The sequence below is a fragment of the Crocodylus porosus genome, unplaced genomic scaffold (assembly GCF_001723895.1).
Source record: "Crocodylus porosus isolate Cpor-Errol unplaced genomic scaffold, CroPor_comp1, whole genome shotgun sequence".
NCBI lineage: Eukaryota > Metazoa > Chordata > Crocodylia > Crocodylidae > Crocodylus > Crocodylus porosus.
Window position 1 is genome coordinate 49,318,518 of NW_017728949.1, and position 9,627 is coordinate 49,328,144.

Sequence of the window (9,627 nt, forward strand, 5' to 3'; positions counted from 1 at the left end):
CCGTTGCTTGGCTGGGAGGGGGGCAGGCGATGGGCCTGGCCTGGCTGATTCAGAGATTTGGCTGAATCGAACCAGGACAGTAATTCAAATCATCGAATCGAATCACTGTCCCCTGAATCGGCTGAATCCAAATCTGAAGTGAATACTAACTGCTTCACACAGGCCTAGTGCCTGCTAATTTGAACCTTACATTATTTTCTCGGTCGTCAAACAGTTCTTCTTTTCCTTTCTTTGCAAGGACAGTGAAGGTTAAATGTATCCTGTTTTCCAAGCACAGATGTCTCTTTTGGAGTTGATAGCAAAGCCCAACCTGATACAGATCTGAGTGATGGTCAATTGCTAACTGCAAACTCCCTAACACTTTGTTCTAATCACCTGACAATCCTCATGTTAGAATTGCTTTCCAGATATTGCAGGGATGAATTTGGAAAACAAACATCTGCAAACAGCAGATGCCATTTTTAAAATGTCCTCAGGCTACACTCCATATCTCTGTCAGAATGTGACAAATCTTATCTAAATCATCTAGTTTACCCTTCGTATTTCAGTTCATTTCAATAATGCTCTTTTCCTGACTTCATTTGGTTTATTTCATTTTTCCACTTCCCAAGATGGAAAAGTAGCTATTTTTATTTTGCATTTCATCCTACAAGTCAAAACATATATATCACTGTTATTTATGGTTTCTTTTTATTTTAATCTTTCATTTCCTTTAAATAGTTTGGCTTGTAAATGTATGTGATGGAATAATGGAAATCAGAGAAGAAAGGGGGATTTATATTAAATATTCTAATTAGTTGGGATATTTTTTAAAATCTTATATCTGCAGTATTTTCCTAGTTTTACCTGTCTCTAAAGCATATAATTTGTGTTGTTAATGTAAAAGAAACCTAATATGTTTAGTAAGCACAGCACGGCTTCAGTAAATGAACTAATAGTCCATTTTAAAATGCTTTATCTTGTTCTTTAGTAATCCAAAATAATTGACTGTAAAATTCTGAACTCAGCCTCAGTTTAATGTTACTGATCTGAAATATACCAGTATCACTAACTTCTCTGATGTTTACTGAGGACTGTGCAGCCTTCACAATCAGAATTTTGTTCTAAAGTAAAATCCTGACCCCAGTTAAAACCTCACTGACTTCACAGGGCCTAGGATTTCATCCCCAGTCTCTTCCTATACTTTTCATTTACTCCCATTTCAGTCAACTATAAAACTTCAGGAACTGGCCCACTTTTAGCACATGTCAGTATGACCGATTGTTTCTTTTTAAACTGTGCCCCTTGGTATATATTTAATAATATTCAGAACAAATTATTTATGCTAGCCAAAGCTTAAGTTGTAATGTTTGTCCTCTGATAAGCTTCTTTACTTCATGAGCAATAATACTGGTGAGCCAAAATTGAGGATAGACTGTTTCAGTCTTTGTAGACAGATTGAAAGGAAGTGATATCGAAGGACAGAAAGCAATGAGCTGTTGGTTCAAAGCATAAGTCCTTTTTAGGCATTTGTAACATATTCAGGCTGAAACATCTGGTCACTTACTAGATTCATATCTATGGAAGAGCCCAAAGATAAAGATGGGAGGCTCGGAAGGAGGAGGAGGGGGACTGGAAACAATAGGCATTTATTTACTGGTTTAACAGCCAATAAATTGAAAAATTATTAATGGACAAGATTTGCAAGTTCTTTAAGTCAATCCTTTGCCAGTCCAGACTTGTTCCCTTTAATATATTTTGTAGTGATTTGTCTGAACTTGTTTTAAGTGTTTTAAATAATAAGGATTCCAGCTTGCTTAGGGTAATTATTCCATGGTTTAGCAAACTTAACTCAAAAGGCATGTCTACATGTTTATTAATGCACTTTTGGTAATGCACATTAAATTTAGTACCTCCATTGTGAGGTACTAGAAAAAGGCACATTAACCTATTTTAATATGCATTAGCAAAAGCACACAGATTTTTTTGTGATGCTTTAATGCACATTAAAATAGGCTAATGTTCATTAAAAGAGCATGTGGAGCTGCACCCAGAAAATCTTACAGGCATTGTCAGAAGAGCCTAGTTGAGAGAGAGTGATGAGGAAGGAAGGATAAGCAGTATAGTCTGGAAGCTGAGTATAAGATTTCCACTGGAATGAGGAGTAGATATAAGGCAGGGCTGTCTAACTGGTGGCCAGCAGGCTGTATGAGGCCTATGAGGAGTTCTCATGAGCCCCTGAGCACCTGCTGCCCCTGTTGCTGCAGCGACTGGGGTCTTGTAGCTCCCCTTCCTTATCCCGTCTTTTGCTGCTTGTTTCTGCCCCAAGGGATGGGGAAGCATGGCACAAAGTGGCACAACCCATACCGCTGAAGGATCCAGCAGCTGGGAATGCCCATGCAGTGACGTGCCACAGGATCGCTGAGGTGAGGCAGCATGCTGTGGTGTGTGATGTGCAATAGGGTAGGGGAGTGCCTGCCTGCACACACATGCATGGGCTGTGAGGCCCAAGGGACCCATGGTCCCCCAGTGCCACCCCCGTGGTGTGTAGCCTCCACTGGTGAGGCCCATGAAGAGTGTGGCCTTCAGCTGCTTTGAAGCTGGACAGCTATGTTATAAACCCTGCCTAAAAATACTAGGTGTTGGGAATAAAAGCAGAAAAGAGAAAGAAGATGAAGAAAAGAAAATGTCCATTAGCAAACCTAACAGTACATAGAGAGGGCATGCACACAGAGAAATCACGGGGTAGCTGATACTGTTTCAGGAAGTCCCTGTGTCAAGGGTGTATAATTAAATAGGACACTCCTGGGCATCAGGAGTAATTTAATGTTTCAAAGAAGCTTAAAAATCTATAGGCTATAAAAACCATACTTTTTCTGTTGGGCTAAATTGAGGCTTTACATCTAGCCCCAGGCAAACTGGATCAGAGAATCACAATTTCTCTCCTGATCGCCCTCTGCTCCAAGTGCTAGGAAAGTTACTGCAGCCTTTATTGAAGCTCCGTTCTCAATTCCTAGTTCTTTCAGCTGGTGTGTTAAACAGAGCCTATTCCCTACCTGGTTTTACAAAAAGAATATCTGATTGCTTGACAAATGCATGAACAAGTTCTTGCCAACAAAGGAAGGTAGTTTTAAAATTAAACAAAAATGTAAACACATACTAAAAGAGTTCCAGAAGCATGCAATACTTCCTGTTGTTAATGCCATCATGAATTAGGTGAGGTGTTGGTGTTTAACAATATTGCTTTTGTAAGATGAAGAGACATGATTGTCTCTGTGAATTGTTTCTTTCTGATGGTCAGTATGTACACGGAGGCTTTTTGTCTTACTATGCAAGGTTTTAGCCAAATTGTGAAGTATTAGTTTAAATGCACATCATACTATGTATTAGATACACACACACATACATTTCCTCATTGGTTATACTAAGATTCCAGTTCCTTTTACTTGTATCCTAAACAAATACATGGAGTAAGTGTGCTGCATTTAAAATCAGAATAAAAAACAATGACATGCTTTTGGGGAGATGACAGAGAAAGATCCCCAGACTAAAGTTACCAAGTTGGCTGAATAACAAAAGAACTTATGTCTTGGCTTGAGAACTGGAAGTTTCCCCCATCCAAATACTTCACACTACTACAGTAAGGTACCTAAAACAACTTTTGCTCCACTATAAAAATATAGGCTAAGGACAGAAATTACACATAAACTGGTATAAGTGATCAGAAATCAGTTCAAACCTGTAACAGAACAGAAGTTCAGTGCACATAAACAGATGTTAAAATGGCCCAAACCAGTTTTAGATAGACCTGAATGGATGTAGGATCAAATTTACCTGATTTAGGTTAAACCAATCTATGGAACTTCTGTCCCAGATTCCCTCCCAAATCAGGTTAGGTATAGCCCCCTGGCATGCCAAGTGTCTTTGCAAAAGACGTGCAGGAACACAGCTCGCTGATCTAGCCCAGTGCGTAGATGCCCCTGCCCCTGGGCTCCACTCCAACCAGTTGGAGTCCTGAGGCTGCCTCTTTTCCCTCCACTCCATGCTGGGCCTGCTTGTTCACTGTCTGGGGCCAAGGCAGAGAGCAAAAAAGGCATGCTTCCTGGGGAAGCTTGTGTCTGCCACCACCCCTTCCCCCACACTCCCCCCTCCTGTGCTCAGGCTGCTAGCTCCTCCCCCCACTCCAGCCTGGCTCTGCTGCTTTGTGCAAGCCCTCCACTGCATCCTGCTGGCTGCCATTGGTGCCAGGTTCTGGTGGGAGAAGTTTCATAGATGTTAGGGTTGGAAGGGACCTCAATAGATCATTGAGTCCAACCCCCTGCATAGGCAGGAAAGTGTGCTGGGTTCAGATGACCCCAGCCAGATGCATATCTAACTTCCTCTTGAAGACCCTCAGGGTAGGGGAGAGCACCACCTCCCTTGGGAGCCCATTCCAGATTTTGGCCACTCTGATGTCCAGTCTAAATCTGCTCTCTGCTAGCTTAAGGCCACTATTTCTTGTAACCCCCAGGGTTGCCTTGGTAAGTAGAGCCTCACCAGTTCCCTTCTGCGCCCTATGATGAATTTATAGGCAGCCACAAGTTCACCTCTCAACCTTCTCTTGCGGAGGCTGAAGAGGTGCAGGCACCCTAGTTACTCCTTGTAGGGCTTGGCCTGCAAGCCCTTAACTATATGAGTGGCCCTCCTCTGGACCCTCTCCAGGTTATCCACATCCCTCTTGAAGTGTGGCGCCCAAAACTGCATGAAGTACTCCAGCTGCAGTCTGACCAGTGCCTGATAGAAGGGAAGTATCACCTCCTTGGTTCTGTTTGTCATGTATCTGCTGATGCATGATGAAGTGCAGTTAGCTTTTTTGATGACTTCGTCACACTGATGACTCATGTTCATCTTGTAGTCCACTAGGACTCCAAGATCCCTTTCCGCTTCTGTGCTGCCGAGTAGGTAACTTCCTAGGCAGTAGGTGTGCTGGACATTTTTCCTTTCTAGGTGCAGCACTTTGCATTTCTCCTTGTTAAATCACATTCTATTGTTTTCTGCCCATTTGTCCAACCTGTCCAGGTCTGCCTGTAGTTGTTCCCTGCCCTCAGGTCTGCCCACTTCTCTCCACAGTTTTGTATCATCCGCAAACTTGGATAAAGTACACTTCGCTCCCTCGTCCAAGTCACTGATGAAGACATTGAAGAGTATCAGTCCAAGGACCGAGCCCTGCAGGACCCCACTGCCTAAAGCCTTGCACGTCTCTGGGTATGACCCTCTAGCCAATTTGCCACCCACTGGACTGTGTAATCATCCAAGTCACAGCCTCTTAATTTGTTCTCCAGTATGGAGTGGGATACCGTATCAAAGGCTTTCCTGAAGTGTTGAGCCAGCTGAGGGCTCATGCTGGACATCAGGGCTGCACTAGCTCTGTAAAGATAAGGATTGGGCCTTGCCTTCCAGCATAACCCCCTGATCCACCCAGTATGCCCTGATGCAGCCTGGCAGTAGGACACAGTGGTCAGCTTTGGGAGGCTTTCACCAAGTGGCAGGGCTAGGCTAGGCTATGGTGTGGGGAGAAGGGGAACCTGCACAGCAGACCCCTGAGGCTGGGACAAGGCTCTATTCCTGCCCCTGCCTGCCCGACAAGTGGAGCAGGTTGGGGGCCGGGCTCCAGCAAGCCCCTAGCTGGGCCAGGTTGGGCTAGGAGCTCACGGGGGAGACCCCCCACTCACCACAGCCCCCCTGTGGCAGACCCCACAAGGAGGGATCAGGTCTGGGACAGGAGTCCATTTCCCCATCCTTCCCACCCCCTGCAGGGATGGAAGTCTCCCACTGAAGGCTTTTCCTCCCAGCAGACCCCAGCGAGGAGCCAGGTCTGGGGTGGGGGTTCTATGAAGCCTGTCTGCCTGGGTGGGAACAGGGAAACCCCCAGAAACCAGTGCCTCCCACCTCAGGGGGCTGAGACCAGGAGTGAGGGGCCTTCTCCTCCCCCCTGAGCATCAGTGACATGCCTTCCCAGCCATGGAAGGGTAGGGGGGGAAAAAATCACCCCTCCCCCACAGTTAAACAGACCAGGGCATGGAGATCCCTGGATGATGCTAAGGAGGTGGATGAGTGACTTTTTCCCCCCTGTGGGGAAAAGCAGGGTATTGGGAGCATGTGCTAGCCAGCCAGTCAGGGATGGCTTGGCTGGCCAGCAAGCTGGGAGGCATGCTTTAATGCTTCTGCCTGCTTTTCCCAACTGAAAAGTATGTGTCTGTTATGTTTGATATCAGTTCAATCTATGCAGCTTAGAGAAACCTGTGTAGATTGAATTCATTCCACCTTGGGGTTTTTGCCTGTCTGTGCTTAGCCATAAAGACGTCATTAATACATACATAGGAATCTATTCTTTGGGAAACAGAGGATTACAAGAGCATTTAAAGTAGGAGATCATACAGCTTCTAAAGGGGAAAAAAGACAGCTGCTGCAGGGTTATTTATGCTGGTGTTGGAAAGAAGGATGAGGAAACAAGTTTTGAAAAGGCTTTGGAAGGGCTAATGACTAGGGTGGAGCAGGAGGTCTGGGTGGCTCAAAATAAACTGCTTCTTGGTTCAAATGGACTTTAGGGAGAAACTACGTCTGACAATTTAGACTTTTCCTTTGAAGAAACAGCTCAGCCTATAATGGACAGGTGTCTGCAAAACAAGAATTACTCTTACTAATTAGCTATGTCACTTATACTAGCAGAGAGCAAGTGTTGGGGGAAAACTGCTAAATTTTCTCTCTCAGCTACCAAATTGATACCTTGAGGTGACAGGAACGAAATGCAAAGCTCCCAGGAACAGAGAACTAGGCTCTTTCATTGGGTATAGCGTGTTCTCCCTACAGGATCAAAAGGTTCTGCTAGACAATGAAGCCATGGCCCTGCCAATTAGTTACCCACCTTTATATCCTTTGGGAATCCTCATGTTCATTAGCAGAACAAAGATGGAAAGTTTCCACCTCACACTCTCTGTACATTATTCACAAGCAAACCAAAAATGTCTGAAATAACTATCAATATTTAAACTAATACAAAAGAACTGTACCAAGAAAATAAAGGAGTACTACAATGTACTGGAAGTACTTTCCCCTGGGAGGCAAAGCTGAGAGGAAAAAGAGTGCAGGAGAGCTGGCTATACTTTAAGGAGGCCCTTTTAAGGGCGCAGGAGCAAGCTATTCCCATGCAACAGAAGAATGGGAAGTGCAACACCACTTTCTTCAATGTAATGAAACTCAAAAGGGAATCATACAAAAGTGGAAACTTGGTTATATTATTAGAAGAGTTTAAGGGTATTGCATTGCATGGGAATGCGTGGAGAAAATTAGGAGGACAAGGGCATGATTTGAGATCAATTGGCAGGGGACATAAAGGGCAATTAAAAGGGATTCTACAAGTATGTCAAGAAGAAAAGGAAGACCAAAAAATAATTGATCCCTTGTAGAATGCAGAAAGCACTCTAGCTATGGATGATGCTAAGAAGGCTAAAGTATTCAATGCCATTTTTACTTCAGTTTTCATAAAGAGGGGCAGCTACCAGATGATGAGCACAGCTGGCAGCAAAAATAGAGAAGGAATAAAAAACCCTGGAGCAGGTTAGGGATTGCTTAAAGACACTAGATGCTTTCAAACCAGTATAGCTGGAAGAGGTGCGCCCTAAAGTACTGATTGGAATTGACTGAGGTCATTTCAGAGCCATTCTTTGAGAACCCATGGAGGTTGGGTGAGGTTCCAGATGATTGGTAAAAGGCAAAAACAGTGCCCATCTTTAAGAAAGAGAGGAATGAGGATATGGGGAATGACAGACAGTGAGCCTGACGTTGATACCTGGAAAGATCATGGAGCAGGCACTCAAAGCGATCAGGAACAGGCAGTATGGATTCACTAAGAGCAAATCATGTTTGACCAACCGATTTCCTTCTATGATAAGCTGACAGACCCTGGAGATGGAAGGAAAGTAGTGGGCATGATATGCCTTGACTTTCTGAAAGCTTTTTACATGGTCTTCCACTACATTCTCATTAACAAGCTAAGGAAATACAGACTAGATGAAAGTAATGCAAAGTGGATACATAATTCGTTGGATCTTCCTCTTGCATATGACTTCAGAAAGTTGACTCCTCCAACCATTTAGGTGAAGATCTGTCAATCTTTCAAACTGCTTGCTTCCTCTGGTGGACCATGTAGAGAACAGTTAGTATATGCTGGGCTGTCTGATCTCCTTTGCCACAGAGGCATGATGGTGAGTTTGTAAGGTCCATTTTATGTTTGATTTTACCGAAGGCTCTATAGCCCGATCACAGTCGATTCAGGTTTACCCATGTCTTATGTGGGAGTTTATGACCAGGAAGGTGTGAAGATTGTAGCTGTATGTAGTTGTGTAGTTGGATCTACTCAATGAGTAATCATCAAATGATTTAATGTCTAGTTGGGAGGAGGAATCAAGTGGGACTCTCGTTAATGATTTAGACAATGGGATCATGAGCACACTTAGCAAATTTGGAGATGACAGAAAGTCAGGTGGAGTCGAAAACACTCTAGAGGTAGTCTTAGGATCCAGAATGACCTGCATAGCCTGGAGAAATGGTCCACAAATCAACCAGATAAAATTCAACAAAGACAAGCGCAAAGTCTGTTATTTGGGATGAAGTAATTGCATGCACTAATGAAGACTGGGGAATGACTGCCTAGGTTGTGTTACTGCCCAGAGAAGGACCTGAGGATTACAGTGGACTATAAACTGAATATAAGCCAACAGTGTGCTCCTGTTGCAAAAAGGCCAACAGCATACTACGTTGTAATAATAGGAGTGTTACTTGCAAATCAATTAGAGTGATTCTTCTATCGTATTCATCACTGATGAAGCATCACCTGGAGGAATTTTTCCAGTTTGGGGCCCCATACTTCAAGAAGGACATGGGTAGATTGGAAAGAATTCAGCAAAGAGCAAAAACAATGACTACAGGCCTGGGGAAACTGATTTATGAAGAAAGGCTGAAACAACAAGGTGCATTTAGTCTGAAGAAGAGCAGACTGAAGGATGGATTTGATAACAGTCTTTAAATACCTGGAGAGGGATTATAATGAGGCTGGAGGCTGTGGCTGTAGGTAACAGGACTTGGAGCAATGGCATCAAACTGCAGCAAAGGAAATTGAACTTGGGGATTAAGGCTATAAAAAGCTTTGCTAAAGTCAAAGTATATCATTTCTGCTACTCTCCTTCCATCCACACAGCCTCTCACCTTTTTATAGAAGAAAATCAGGTTGGTCAAACATGACTTGCTCTTAGTGAATCCATGTTGCCTGTTCCTGATCACTTTGATTTGGTGTCCTGGCACATCTAATCTGCTTCTTTGGCATCTGCAGACATTGGCCTGGGCTGCTGTCCTACAGGGGCAGGCCCATGCTGCAACTGGGGCTTCAGGGGCCTGATTCTGTGGGAGAAAAGCCCCAGATGCTGCCAGGCATACACCTACAAGTAGAGAAGGGAGAAACCCAAGGGTTCTGTTCCCCACCTTCTCACTTGTAGATTGCTCCCTGACCCAAGGTGCAACACCCCTGCAAGGGATTTCTAGGATGCAGTTCACAATGCTGAGTCCCAAATCTGCAAGCAAGGGAAGTCACAGTTTCATAGTTAGCAGTGTCGG

At 44.1% G+C, this 9,627-nt stretch overlaps 1 protein-coding gene across 1 annotated transcript in view; it reads left to right on the forward strand.

The window, feature by feature from the left end:
• The window catches only part of KCNH7 (potassium voltage-gated channel subfamily H member 7), a 384,158-nt gene that overhangs the window by 84,202 nt on the left and 290,329 nt on the right, over positions 1-9,627 (forward strand). The gene's annotated exons all lie outside the window — the stretch shown is intronic.